Genomic DNA, 14,706 nt, shown 5'->3' with positions numbered 1-14,706 from the left:
CACATCCTGGTGTCTGCTTTGGGATTTCACAACAAATGCTAGGGAGTTGTCCTTCGAGGTCTCCACTCTTAAAATTCAAACAACAAACACGTCAGAATAGCAGAGTTGTCTTAACTTTACTGGCTGAATTGTTAGTCATTGAGATCATGTTCAGCCATAGTTTGGAGATCTGCAGATTAATGAACTGGAGACAAAGTTAATACTCAGTGCGCATACTTGAAAGACACAAGTTTTGGATTGATTTGGTTTTCAGGAAGAACTTAACAATTGTTGGCATTTTTTAAACATAGCTGAGGCTTTCCTTGTTAAAATGTTCAGTACTACCGATAATTTGGCCTAGGTGTAATGTGCACTGAAAGTTCTTGTGGTTTAAATTTAAAACGCCTATCATTTTGTAATAAAATTAAAGGCAGATGGTAATACTGTGCAATAAAGTATGCTTTGCCTTGGTTAATATGTGAAATTTAAAATACGGCAGTATCTGAAACAAGCTATGAAGACAGCCATTAATAATAATTGGATTTGTTTTACAGATTTGAGTAAGAAGATAAAAGTAATGTTTATTGCAAAGTTTTAGAAGGCAGTGATATTCAGTTCTATAATATTACAATGGACAACATATATACAGGGCAGCACAGTGGTTAGAACTGCTGCCTCACAGCTCCAGGGACCTGGGTTCAATCTCAGCCATAGGCAAATATTTGTGTGGATTTTGGACATTCTCCCTGTGGGTGTCTTCCCACGTCCAAATCTGTGCAGGTTAGGTAGATTGGCCATGGGAAATGCAGGGTTACAGGGATAGGATAGGGGTGTGCACCTGGGTGGTATGTTCTTCAGAGAGTCGGTGTGGATTTATTGGGCTGAATGGTTTGTTTCTACACTGTAGAGATTCTATTTGCAAAAACATAGCTGAATTTAATATAATAATCATGTTAAGGTCAAATAATTTTTGCCACAAATTGACAGCACATTGTATGTTGAGAATCCCACTTAACTACAGTAGCATGAATAAATTTTGTTGCTTGGTTAATCAGAAGCCAGTTCTTTTTTTCAATCACACCATTGTTATCTATGACTCTTGCCTTGCCAAACAACTTTTCCTTCTGCTTCTAGCATTCATAAATGTTGCATGACCTTTCGACAATGAAAACATTGGACAAAATCTGTGTAATAAAGAAAGGTTAAAATCTAAATTACTTTATCCAACAAAAAAGGCTCATTAGTGTAATTCTCTTGAGGATTTTTAGTTTAGCTAGTTCAGCTGCATTTTTAACTTGCACTGATAATGAGAACAGGGAAATGCTGGTGGTTAAAATCGCAGTCATGTGGTCCTCACTGGGACCACGCCGCATATGTAACCCACACCATTTCAGCATAAGTGTTTCACTGTGAGGCCCTCAGCCCCAGGTAGATAGACATAAAACAGAAGCCGATGGGCCAAATGGCCTGCTTCCACACTGTATGGATTCCACAAATAAAAAACCCAGGCAAGGGGGGAAGCAGTCAAGGAGAGTCCATCTGCAAAAATATTAAAGGTGGCACGGTGGCTTTTTGGTTAGCACTGCTGCCTCACAGTGCCAGGGGTTCAATTCCACTCTTGGGCAACTGTGTAGAGTTTGCACATTGGCCTCGTGTCGGCATGGGGTTCTGCCAGGTGCTCCAGTTTCCTGCCATAGTCCAAAGGTGTGCAGTTTGCGTGGATTGCCCCTTGTGTCCAGGGATGCGCAGAATGGGTGGATTAGCCACGGAAAATGCAGGGATAGGGTCAGGGGACGGGGTTGAGTCTGGGTGCAATGCTCTTTGGAGGAGCTGTTTGGAACTGATGGGCCAAATGGTCTGTATCCATGCTGTATGGATTCTTTGGTAGATGGCAGCTTTTTCCTTCCCTTTTCCAGTAGATTATCTGAAGGTGGCTACCAGGGTCTTGGGTGCAGTCAATGACACTCTGACTGTGGGGCAATTGTAAACCCCAGAGCTTTATTATGCCCTATAAAACATTGACCCCAGTTATTCTTTAGTGTAATTGGCATACTGACTTATGCAGCTTGTTGAAGCCAAGAAGGTGCAGAAAGCAAAGTTGAGGGTGCCAATGGCCTTGACTCTGGTAAGTAATGCTGTAATATGTCTGGCAGTTGGCTACATGACCTGTTACAATGTATTACAGAAGTCGACACAAGCCTCTGTACAGAAGCTTAAGTTCTTGATGCTCTGCCACTTTCAGAAATGCAGGCAAGTTGTCTTGGATCTACAGGTTCTGGCAACGTAAACATTCCTGTGAACACTCATCAATAACTTGTACTCGCTGGCTTGACGTACTCATTTAAACTTCTGTGAGCCTCTCATAATTTTACACTCCCTACTTGAGCATGCAGCAACTCAATACCATAGCTCAGCCTGCAATCACTTAAATACCAGGCAGCACAATGTTTGCATGCTGCCTGCATCAGAAGCAATGGGGGCAGGTGATCAAGCATCAGAATTGTCCCACTCGTATTCAAGCCTGATCAAATTTTGTGGTCTTTCAGCGATAAAATAATTTAAAAATTGCTGAGATTGGATTTGAATTCAGAGCTTGCTGTTCACTGAATTCATTGACTGTGCCTGGGGGTAACATTCCTGCAGCAATGAGAAAATGTCCAGCTTACAGTTCAAAAGCTTTGTTTGATGTTTTCAATTGCTATATATTTCACTGAGGCCGCAAAGAAATTAATTTGGGTCTAATCCGCAGCTCGGACATTTTAAAAAGTTGATTGGGACTCCGAAAGCTATAATTATTTAGTGGCTTGGTGACAAATGTGTTGTGCATCCATTGAGACCAAAGTGATGGAAAAATTGAGCTCAATTAAACTTTCATTTTCTGTTAAATCAACTAATTGGACGTTAATTATTCCAAGTTGTAATAACACACTCGAGGAGAAAGCTTACAATGCATACATGTTTCTAAGGATTTGCGGTTCAATGAGACTATCTTAAAAGGTGTGGTTGAACTGTGAACAAACCTTTGAGGGGGGTAATGATCGGGTAAAAAAGGAGAAATGACAGCTTGCTTTAGAATCCTAAACAGGGCTGTGTTCCAGAGGGTGCATTGAAAACATAGGCTGCTTGCCATTTTTAATTTCACTTCACTGAATAACACCGTTCAAAAATGTTGAAGAACAGGAATTATTAGTCAGTGCAATCTTACAATGAATACCGATTTTAGTTTTACCAGGACAATAAAAAGAAAAGGATTATTTCCACCTATATTCTGTGTAACAACGCTTATAGTCAGTACAAAAAAAACTGCAGGGAGCTGTTACTATTATAAGAAATTTTACCTTTAAACGTGTACTTTTATAAACATATGGATGTTGGAAAATATATATAGATATTGTACCAACTGCGAGGTTCCTTTATTGAGTGGTTAAATTCAGCACCACTTAAAACAGGAAATTTGTGGATGCACCCAAGCAAGAAAATGTCAGGCTTAGGCTGCTCTTTAGTTAATGCACTTGCCTTCAGTCATCAGTGCTATCTACAGAATGTCAGCTCTTTTCCCAGCTTCCAAAATCCAGTCAGCTTGCAGGTGGTTTGAGCTGTCAGGTTTATGTTTAAGAATTACTGATGCCAGTTGAGATAACTGATGAGCACAACAGGGGAGCCTTATCTGACATAGATTTCTTGCTCCACAGCCAAGAGCAGACATTGCTCAAAGCAGAATTTTGCGAGGTGACATGGCTAACCAACATTCCCCATGAAAATGCCAGCAGTCTCAACCCATAACAGAACAACATGTAGGAACATTGTAAAAAAGCTATTGACAGACCCTTCGGTCCAACCAATCTGCGATGAACATAATCAAAAACTAAACTAGTCCCTCCTTGCCTGCTCCTGGTCCATATTCCTCCCAACCTTTTCTAATCGTGCACTTTTCTAAGTGTCTTTTAAAAGCTGTAACTGTGTCTGCATCTACCACTTCATCAGAAAGTCATTCCACTCATGAACCTCTGTGTAAAAAAATGTGCTCACTTAATCAATCCATTCCCCCTGCAGACTCTAATGTACCTTCCTTACACCTTATTTTCCTATCAAGCACTGCATCATCAGTAAACACAGACAGGCTAGAGTCAGTCGCTTCGCCCCGCCTCCCTAACCTGTTCTTCCTCTCACCTATCCCCTCCTCCCACCTCAAGCCGCACCTCCATTTCCTACCTACTAATCTCATCCCACCCCCTTGCCCTGTCCGTCCTCCCCGGACTAACCTATCCCCACTCTACCTCTCCACCCATTCTCTCCTCTCCACTTATATTCTCCTCTATCCATCTTCAGTCCGCCTCCCCCTCTCTCCCTATTTATTTCAGAACCCTCTCCCCATCCCCCTTTTCTGATGAGAGGTCTACGACCGAAACATCAGCTTTTGTGTTCCTGAGATGCTGCTTGGCCTGCTGTGTTCATCCAGCTCCACACTTTGTTACTCTATTATTAATATGGCTGTTGCTTACAGAGAGTCAGCATTGATCCTTGCGGTATCTAAATAATAAGGGGGTAGATTTAAAGGATATGTGAGAGGTACTTTTTTTACACAGAGGGTGGTAAGTGCCTGGAATGTGCTGCCTGAGGAGATGATGGAAGGAGGTACAACAGCAACAGTTAAGAGGCATCTTGACAGAAGTATGAATAGGCAGGGAACAGAAGAATACAGACCATGTACAGACAAAATGTTTTTAGTTTAGGAGGACATCACATGCCAGTGTAGTCTTAGATAATAAAATGTGAGGCTGGATGAACACAGCAGGCCAAGCAGCATCTCAGGAGCACAAAAGCTGACGTTTCGGGCCTAGACCCTTCAGCAGAGAGGGAGATGGGGAGAGGGAACTGGAATAAATAGGGAGAGAGGGGGAGGCGGACCGAAGATGGAGAGTAAAGAAGATAGGTGGAGAGAGTATAGGTGGGGAGGTAGGGAGGGGATAGGTCAGTCCAGGGAAGACGGACAGGTCAAGGAGGTGGGATGAGGTTAGTAGGTAGCTGGGGGTGCGGCTTGGTGTGGGAGGAAGGGATGGGTGAGAGGAAGAACCGGTTAGGGAGGCAGAGACAGGTTGGATTGGTTTTGGGATGCAGTGGGTGGGGGGGAAGAGCTGGGCTGGTTGTGTGGTGCAGTGGAGGGAGGAGACGAACTAGGCTGGTTTAGGGATGCAGTAGGGGAAGGGGAGATTTTGAAACTGGTGAAGTCCACATTGATACCATATGGCTGCAGGGTTCCCAGGCGGAATATGAGTTGCTGTTCCTGCAACCTTCGGGTGGCATCATTGTGGCAGTGCAGGAGGCCCATGATGGACATGTCATCTAGAGAATGGGAGGGGGAGTGGAAATGGTTTGCGACTGGGAGGTGCAGTTGTTTGTTGCGAACTGAGCGGAGGTGTTCTGCAAAGCGGTCCCCAAGCCTCCGCTTGGTTTCCCCAATGTAGAGGAAGCCGCACCGGGTACAATGGATGCAATATACCACATTGGCAGATGTGCAGGTGAACCTCTGCTTAATGTGGAATGTCATCTTGGGGCCTGCGATAGGGGTGAGGGAGGAGGTGTGGGGACAAGTGTAGCATTTCCTGCAGTTGCAGGGGAAGGTGCCGGGTGTGGTGGGGTTGGAGGGCAGTGTGGAGCAAACAAGGGAGTCACGGAGAGAGTGGTCTCTCCGGAAAGCAGACAGGGTTGGGGATGGAAAAATGTCTTGGGTGGTGGGGTCGGATTGTAAATGGCGGAAGTGTCGGAGGATAATGCGTTGTATCCGGAGGTTGGTAGGGTGGTGTGTGAGAACGAGGGGGATACTCTTAGGGCGGATGTGGCGGGGGCGGGGTGTGAGGGATGTGTTGCGGGAAATACGGGAGACGCGGTCAAGGGCGTTCTCGATCACTGTGGGGGGAAAGTTGCGGTCCTTAAAGAACTTGGACATCTGGGATGTGCGGGAGTGGAATGTCTTATCGTGGGAGCAGATGCGGCGGAGGCGGAGGAATTGGGAATAGGGGATGGAATTTTTGTATCCTCCCACCCACCCTCCTGCAAAGGAGTCAGCTTTTGTGCTCCTGAGATGCTGCTTGGCCTGCTGTGTTCATCCAGCCTCACATTTTATTATCTTGGAATTCTCCAGCATCTGCAGTTCCCATTACCCCAGTGTAGTCTTAGTCGGCTGAAGGACCTGTTCCTGTGCTGCTCTTTGACCTCTTTGCACTAAATAACCTGCCAACCTGAAAATGGCCATTTTATGCTAAATCTATTATTAATGAGGTTATTGTTCGACTCCAGCCTCAAGCAACTGTCTGTATAGAGTTTGCGCGTTTTCCCTGTGTCTGCGCGGGTTTTCTCCGGGTGCTCTGGTTTCCTCCCACAGTCCAAAGATGTGCCATTTAGGTGGATTGGCCATGCTAAATTACCTATAGTGTTCAGGGATGTGTAGGTTAGGTGCATTGACCATGGGAAATACAGGGATAGGGTAGGGTAGGGGGATGAGTCTTGATGGGATATTCTTCTGAGGGTCAGTATGGACTCATCAGGCCAAATGGCCTGTTTCCACACTCTGGGGATTCTACGGATTTTACGGATAGTAGGGCACTTAGAAAATGTTCATACAATCAGACAGAGTCAGCTTGGCTTTGTGAGAAGGAAATCATGTTTGACTGAACAAAGGAAGAATTCTGAGGAAGTAACAAGCAAGGCAGACAAAGGAGAACCACTTAACTTAAGATTCCCAGAAGGCATTTGACAAAGGACAGCATCAAAGGATATGGCAAAAAAAGTCATGATTTGGGGAATAGCACGGATGAAGGATTGTTTGTGTAATAGGAAACACTAATTAGTCATTTTTAAATTGCCAGCATGTGGTGAGTGGTGTGCTGCAGGGACAGTGCTGGGTCCTCAGAAGTTAGAATTTATCGCAATGACTTGCATTAATGGACCAAATGTATGAATGCTAAAGTTGCTCATGATAGGTCAGAAAGTAAGGTACGAAGAAGACACGACGAATCTACGAAGAAACATACATATCGAAAGACCAAACAATTCGCAGATGCTGTAAGTCAGCAACAAAAGCAGAAATTGCTGGAAAAGCTGAGAAAGTTTGGCAGCATCTGTGGACAGAAATCAAAGTTAACCTCTCGGGTCAAGAGGTCCTTCCTCAGAACTGATGGTAGCTAGGAAAATGTTGGTTTTGATGCAGAACATTGGGTGGGGGGAGGGCGGTAAGGAGTAAATGATACAGCCCAAAGAGAGAGAAGAACAGCTGGACAGACAAAGGAGTGGTTAATGATCAGCCTGGAAGAATGGATAGCTATAATACAGCCTATTAGTGACTACTAGCACCCATATCCAGAGGATCATGAGCCACCATTGCCACCACCTCCAACAGGACGCCACCACCAGACACATATTCCTGGCACGGGGATCACACAAATTGAATACTCAATGTAAAAAGTGATCAGGAAGATGGGTGCAATGTTATTGGTTATTGCACGGGGTAAATGTTTTTCAACAATTATATGGAGCTTTGACAAGGCCACATTTGCAGTACTGTGCATAGTTTTGGACAGGCTGAGCCTGTGTCCATTAGAGTTTAGAAAATAAGAGTTGATCTTATGGAAAGCTGCAGGCAAGTCCTTGCCACAAACTCTGTTCCCTAACCACCAGCACCATCCCTTGCCTTGACTGTTCGGTAATGAATGGAATGGAATGTTGTGTGAGGCTCACCCAAGCTGGTGGTGACCTTGGAGTCCTGGCTGACCTCGAGCTGAGCTATTCGATGTTAAATCCTGCCAGTCGGTAAGACTGCTATCGTCGTGTTGCTAAGTCTTTCACTACCTACACTCACCTGCTGAAACATAAATCCAGGTTTTTCAATTCAGTTGCTTTCCTGGTTGAGCTTCCAGCTCCCAGCCTCCTTTTGTCAAATTTTGCTGGATCCATTCTAATTCGCACCAGATGTCTTTCACCCATCATTATCTGCCCACGGACCTATGCTGGCTCCTGGTCTGCCAATGGTTCAAATTCTCATTTTTCTTCAGAAATCTGTCCCTGCTCTCCCACATCATTCTGTCTTTAGCCTTTAGCCATAATACCTACACCTCGCCCAATCCCCGAAAAAGAAACATACCCTGTGCTGTTCCAATAATTTTGGCCTCTTGTGTGCTCCTGAAATTCATCAGGCCTCCATCAGCACCACGCTCTGCCTTCTGTGGTTAATGTCCTAAGCTCTGACAATCCACCTCAAAACCTCACCACAGCCCCTCTCTTCACCTCCTTTTAAGACCATCTATAAAATATGTCCGGTGACTGTCACCTGCCTGAACATCTCCTTACGTAGTTCAGCATTAAATTCTGTTTTATAGTGTAGGATATTTTACCACATAAAACATGCTTTAAAGGTGCACTGTCATGGGGATGTCGTTATTATTAGGTAATGGAGGGGAGAGACCATTGTAATCTTGTGAACGAGCCCATACCTTGAGCAGAGTTTGTGCAGAAGTCAAGGTTGAATTAATGTTGTTGATAAAATGCTGATTTAAAACTGACAGTTCCTCAGGCCCTAGTCTTTTGTGTATACATTCATGTGGTGTATGTTTTAAGATTGTTTTCATGGGCACTCCTTGATTTCTAAAGATTTCCTGTATGCTGTGAGATTTACTTTAAGCCAGATCAGAATTGTAATTCTGTAAGCCCATGTTTCTTCAGGTGGAGCAATGCCTTTTGATGTGTAGTAAACTCGCAAAAACATTTTGTTGTTGGAGGGGACTAATGGGGAAAGTAAATTTATCTGGTACCCACAAATGTTTCATTATGTAACAGCAAATGTAGGGATTGGTTTAAGAAAATGTTGTTGAAGGTATATAGTATACAGCAGTTTTGAAATTGGAAAGGGGAGAGGGATTGAGAAATTTTAACCTGCAGCTGATAGAGAAGGGAGAAGTATAAGTATAGAAAAAAATTTCAATATGAGGATCAAGTAGATGACTGTAATCAAATCAAATAAATATGAGCCGGGTAAGGCAGAGGTTTTAGGGTCAGCCTAGAGAAAAGAAATGGGAAGAGATTTATTTAACATTGAAATAAAATCTATCCGCATAAACTCTGGGACTTGGAAGCAATTATTTTACAGAGGATTTAGATTTATAACATTAATAGAAATTTAGTTGCAAACTGGACATTAGCAGGGGAACATCATGCATGTGCAATATATTTGGGGGGGGGGGTAGAAAAGAAATGCAATTTAGAAAACTAAGAAAGAAATTATGGTGATGTGGCAACGTTACTGCTCACAAGATGCACTGCAGAAATTCATCAAAAATCCTCAGACAGCACCTGCCAAACCTACAATCTTTGCCATCACAAACGACAAAGGAAGTAGATATATGGGAACATGACACCAAATTCCCCTCCAAGCTACTCATCATCCTGATTCAGAAATATTTCTCCATTTCTTCACTATTGCTGAATCAAAATCCTGGAATTCCCTCCTTAATTGTATCATGCAAGGGTTTACCTACAGCGTGTGGGCTGCAGCGGTTCGAGGAGGCAGCTCTTCACCACCTTCTCAAGGGCAACTAAGGATGGGCTATAAGTGCTGACCCAGCCAGTGACATTTATATCCCAGGAGTATCAAATGAAAAAGATCTTGAGGACACTTGATCAGGTGGTTGCTAAAGGGATGCATTGGCTTGTGGGAGAGACTAGAACTAGAGGTCAAAGCTTTAAAAGAAAGAGTCTTTCATCTAGAATGGAAGAAAGAAAGACATTTGTCTCTCAGAGGATCATGAGCCACGAAACTCCTTTGCCTAAAGAGTGGTTGCAGTAGGGTCACTTTGAAGGGCACCGGTCAATAGATTCCTGACAAATGTGTGAGACATTGGATGTTGGGATGGGTGGGATCGTGGCATAGGGAACACAATCGTATCAGCCATGAACTTACTTAATGGGAGTGCAGGCTAGAGGGGCCAAGTGGCTTACTGTTCTTAATTTGTAATATTCTATTGTTACGTTTCCTATTCTTTAACTTCATCCTTCATCCATGCTCATGTACTACTCCAAATCCTATAAACCCTTATGTTGCAACCTTTTGTGTTGCACTTATTGAATGCTTTTCAACAATCCAAATATGCCCACAAATTCACCGATTTGATCCACTTTGGTCATTATAATTTTAAGAATCTAGAATACATTTGTCAAAAACAGATTTCCTTCAACAAAACAACACTGAATAGGCCTAATCTCCTCGTGTATTCTCCAAGGACCCTCTAACACACCTGTAAGAATGAATTTCAGCATTTTCCTTGTTGTCATGCTAATTGACCTAGATTTCCCTGATTTCACCCTCAATCCTTTTGTGAAGATTATGTTTACATCTCATCAGGTAGATTCTTCGCTTGCAAAGATCAGTTTGGAAGAGATTCGTCAGCGATTTTGTTGGCACAACCGTTGGTGGCTGTACACTCCTATTCTGGACCTGCAGATCCTGGGGCAGTTTGGGCAGGGGAATGCTCTGGACAGCGGGGCTTGAGATGAGGGCTCCTTCCTGCGTTTCCGTCTGTCCTCTGCAGCTGCTCTCCTCGAACATTTGAATTACTCCGTCGCCGTCGTAGTTTTCTTCTGCCATGCGTCCCTGTCAGAGGCCAGCTTTTGCCATTCCGTTGAGGTGATGCCAGCCTGAGACAGCTGTTGCTTCAGTTGATCCTTGTAGCGCTTGCGCGGGGCACCACGGTTTCTTTTGCCGGTGCAGAGTTCCCCGAAGAACACTGTCTTGGGTATTCTGGTGTTGTCCATCCGCAATACGTGACCCGACCATCGAAGTTGCTTCAGGAGAAGGGTTGCTTCGATGCTGGGGAGCCGGGCCTTTTCCAGCACTTCATTGTTAGAGATGCGCTCCGTGATGGGCTCCCGTGTTGTCTTCGTGCGAGCGAGGAAGCGACGCAGATTGAAGATATTGCCGTCCGGGCAGAAGCGAATGTAGATGCTGTTCGTGATGCCCTCCTTCGCTTCGTGCAGCATCATGTTGAAGAAGATGGCGAAGAGCGTTGGTGCCAAGTCATAGCCCTGCTTCACGCCGTTGCTGATGGGGAACGGGTGTGATAGGTCACCGTTGTATTTCACCTTGCCGCTCTGACCTTCATGAAGTTGCTGTAAGATGGTTAAGAACTTAGGAGGGCATCCGAGCTTCCCCAGGATTTTCCACAGACCGTCGCAGCTGACAGCATCGAAGGCTTTGGTGAGGTCAATGAATGCTACGTACAGTCCAACGTTCTGCGCACGGCATTTCTCCTGAAGTTGGCGTAGTGCGAAGATCATGTCGGATGTGCCTCTGTTCGCTCTAAAACTACACTGACTTTCTGTCAGGTTGTCCTCCGCAATGGTGGGAATCAGTCTGTCCAAGAGGATTCTGGAGAGAATCTTCCCGGCCGTAGACAGCAGAGTGACACCTCTGTAGTTCGAACAGTCTGATTTCTCACCCTTGTTCTTATACAGGGAGACTATCACAGAGTGACGTAGATCAGCTGGCACCTCACCCTGTTCCCAACAGAGTGTAAATAGGTTGGTGAGTTCGTTCAGGAGAGAAGCTCCTCCTAATTTGTATACTTCTGCAGGGATTCCGTCGATACCGGGGGCTTTGTGGAGTTTACATCTGTTATCTTCCAAATAACTGGGGCCATTCTACAATCACAAGGACTCCCAGTACATCCATTATCTCTGCAGCTTTTGTTTTTAAACCAGAGTATATAAGGCACCATGTCCAGGCTATGTAAAGGCTTTGTTTTTTTTTTATTTTGCCTGTCTTTTTTCTTTATTAACATTAAAATTCCTCAGACTCTTGAGAGGATTGCTTCCCTATTACATCTGGTATTTTTCTGTTTTCTCCTGTGGTGACAAACAGAAAGTATTTGCATAACATCTCACTATTTCCTGTTCTAATTTCTCCTGATTCAGCACCTCAAAGGCCCACAGTTACTTTTGTAACTCTCTCTCTCCTTCTTAAATATTGCAGGAGCTCTTACTATCTGTTTATATCTTTCTTGTTAGTTTACTCTCGCTCTCCTTCATCTCCCTTTATCAAGTTTTTGGTCATTATTTGCTGTTTTCTTCCAATTCACAGGTTTATTGATCAGGTTGTTCTTCCACTTATTATTGAAAGGAAAGGTGTGCAGACTCACAAGGCATTGCTCCAACATGCCCGTTTTCCTTCCTCTGCACTGGCTGACCAAACAGAAGGAATGCAGAGCTAAAATGGAGACAAAAGTTAAACAGCATGCCCTTCAAGCATTGCCAGAGAAGCTGCAAATTCTGACATTTAAGTAAAAACATGATAAATGATTGCTTCCATGCTGCAAAATGTGCAGACAGCCTGCGAGTCTGTTATGCAATGTCAAAGCCTAGTAGTCAGGATCATTTTATGCTTCCAGTACAGGCTGCACTGTTTCATTACACTTGTTTTCCATCAGAAATGGAATGTCATCTTCCTGTCCAGTAAAACTGGAGAATCCCTGTGGGGGCTCACTTTACAGGATTACCATTTGGAATTTTTTTTCATTCATGAGATGAGGGTGTCACTAGTTAAGCCAAAATTTTTGGCCCATCTCTAATTGCTCAGACGGGAGTTGGAAGTCAACTACATCGCTGTTGGTCTGGAGTCACATATAGAACAGGATGATAGTTTTCTTTCCTGAAAGATATTAGTGAACCGTATGGGTCCTTCAAACAATTGATAATTGAAAACTTTTTTTTGAATTTGCATTCCACCATCTGCCATGGCAAAATGTGAACCCAGGTCCCCAGGACATTACCTGGGCCTCTGGACAAATAGCCTAGCGATACCACAAGATCACTGCCTCCTCAAGGAATCCAAGGTGGAGAGTGTTGCATGTATGTGGAACGAGGCCCCTGATCACAAGGACAGGTAACCATTTCTTGGACCTGATATAAAGGGCCTCCCTGGATACATTTCCTGCTCTGATGGAAGAAGGTAATGGGGTAGTGGTATTATCACTGGACTGTTAATCCAGAGGCCCAGGTAATGTTCTGGAAATGTGGGTTTGAATCCTGCCATGGCAGATGGTAGAAAGTGAATTTTAAGAGAAGTTCTGGAATTGACATCCTGATGATAACCATGAGTCCATTGTCAATTGTCAGGAAAAACACCATCTGGTTCGCAGATATCCTTTAGGGAAGGAAACTGCCATCTTTACCTAGTCTGGCCTATATGTGACTCCAGACCTGCAGCAATGTGGCAGACTTTCAACGCCCATTGGGCAATTAAAGATGGGCAATAAGTGCTAATCTAGTCACTGACATCTGCATCCCTTGAATGAATTATCCAAAAATTAAACATCCAAAATGGTTGCTCAAATAGATCACTCAGACCCTCCCATAGTTCAATATGATCATGGCTGATCTGCATGTGTTCAAAAGTGCATTTTCCCACCCATACCTATCGAGATATTAACAACATCTGCCTTAAAACTATTCAAGTGAGCGTGCCTTTCAAACCTTCTGAGGAAGAGGTCCAAAATCACAAAATCCCTTTGAAAGAAAATACTTCTCCTCATTCTGACAGCAACCTGTAATTTTAGAGTTATGTCCCCCAGTTCTGGACTCACCCACTGTAGGAAACATCTTTCCATGTTCAAGTTGTCAAGGAACATACTTCAATCAAGGCATCAATTTAATAAACATTCCTCTGAATTGCCTTCAACGCATTTACACCCTTACTTAATAAGGAAAACCAGGAGACTAAAACCAGATACAGAATTTGAGATGTGGTCTCACCCATGCATTGTTATAATGTGCTTCAGCTATTCATGCTTACTTTCAGGTTCTGTTGATCTCATACGAATTGATAGCATCCCATCAGCCTTCCTGATTACATGCTGCACCTGAATCCTAATGTTTTGTGACTCACAGACCAAAATACCTAAATTCCCTTGCAGTCATTCCCCTCTTAAGCAATATTCTGCTTTGTTAATTTTCAAGCCAAGATGAATAACTTCACATTTTCCTATATTTATACTCGATCTGTCAGATTTTGCAGTCACTGAACTTACCTATATCTGTCAGAAATTGATTTAAGTCTTCTTTGCAACCTAGACTTCTATCTAGCTATCTTGGAAGCATCTGTGAATTTATCTACCAGGTCTTCGCTCATCTCAAGTAACTATTGATATAAATTGTACAAAGTTAAGGTCCCAGCACATACCCCTGCGAGACCCAACTCATTGTATCCTGCCTATTAGACAAAGACTTACATATGCCTTCTCTCTGTACTTTTGCCTGTCAGCCAATCTTCTATCCAGGCTAATGTGATTCTACACCATGAACTAATATTTTCTGAAATAACCTTTGATATGGCATCTTATCAAATGCCTTTTGGAGATCCTACTATACTATATGTCAACAACCTGCCCTTTATCCATTGTTTGTATTACTGCTCCAAAGAAATTGGTTAAACATGATTTCTCTTTGATGCTGATTCTTCCCGCTTAAATCTAATTGATGAATGATTCTAATATCTTCCCTGTTATAGACATCAAGCTAACTGGCCTATTGTTTCCTGCTTTCTTCCTCGCTCCTTTCTTGAATAGACAGGTTATGTTTGCTAGTTCCAGTCCAATGAAACCTTTCCTGAATAGGGAATTTTGGAATATAAACACCAAGGCAATGACTTCAGCATTTGCAACCTCTTTTAACATCTCGGGATAAAGT

General features: G+C 43.5%; 1 protein-coding gene across 9 annotated transcripts in view; it reads right to left on the bottom strand.

The window, feature by feature from the left end:
• eya1 (EYA transcriptional coactivator and phosphatase 1) overlaps positions 1-14,706 on the bottom strand; it is a 192,572-nt gene that overhangs the window by 64,500 nt on the left and 113,366 nt on the right. The gene's annotated exons all lie outside the window — the stretch shown is intronic.

Source organism: Stegostoma tigrinum, chromosome 5 (genome assembly GCF_030684315.1).
Source record: "Stegostoma tigrinum isolate sSteTig4 chromosome 5, sSteTig4.hap1, whole genome shotgun sequence".
NCBI lineage: Eukaryota > Metazoa > Chordata > Chondrichthyes > Orectolobiformes > Stegostomatidae > Stegostoma > Stegostoma tigrinum.
This window is presented reverse-complemented; position numbering and strand designations above follow the sequence as displayed.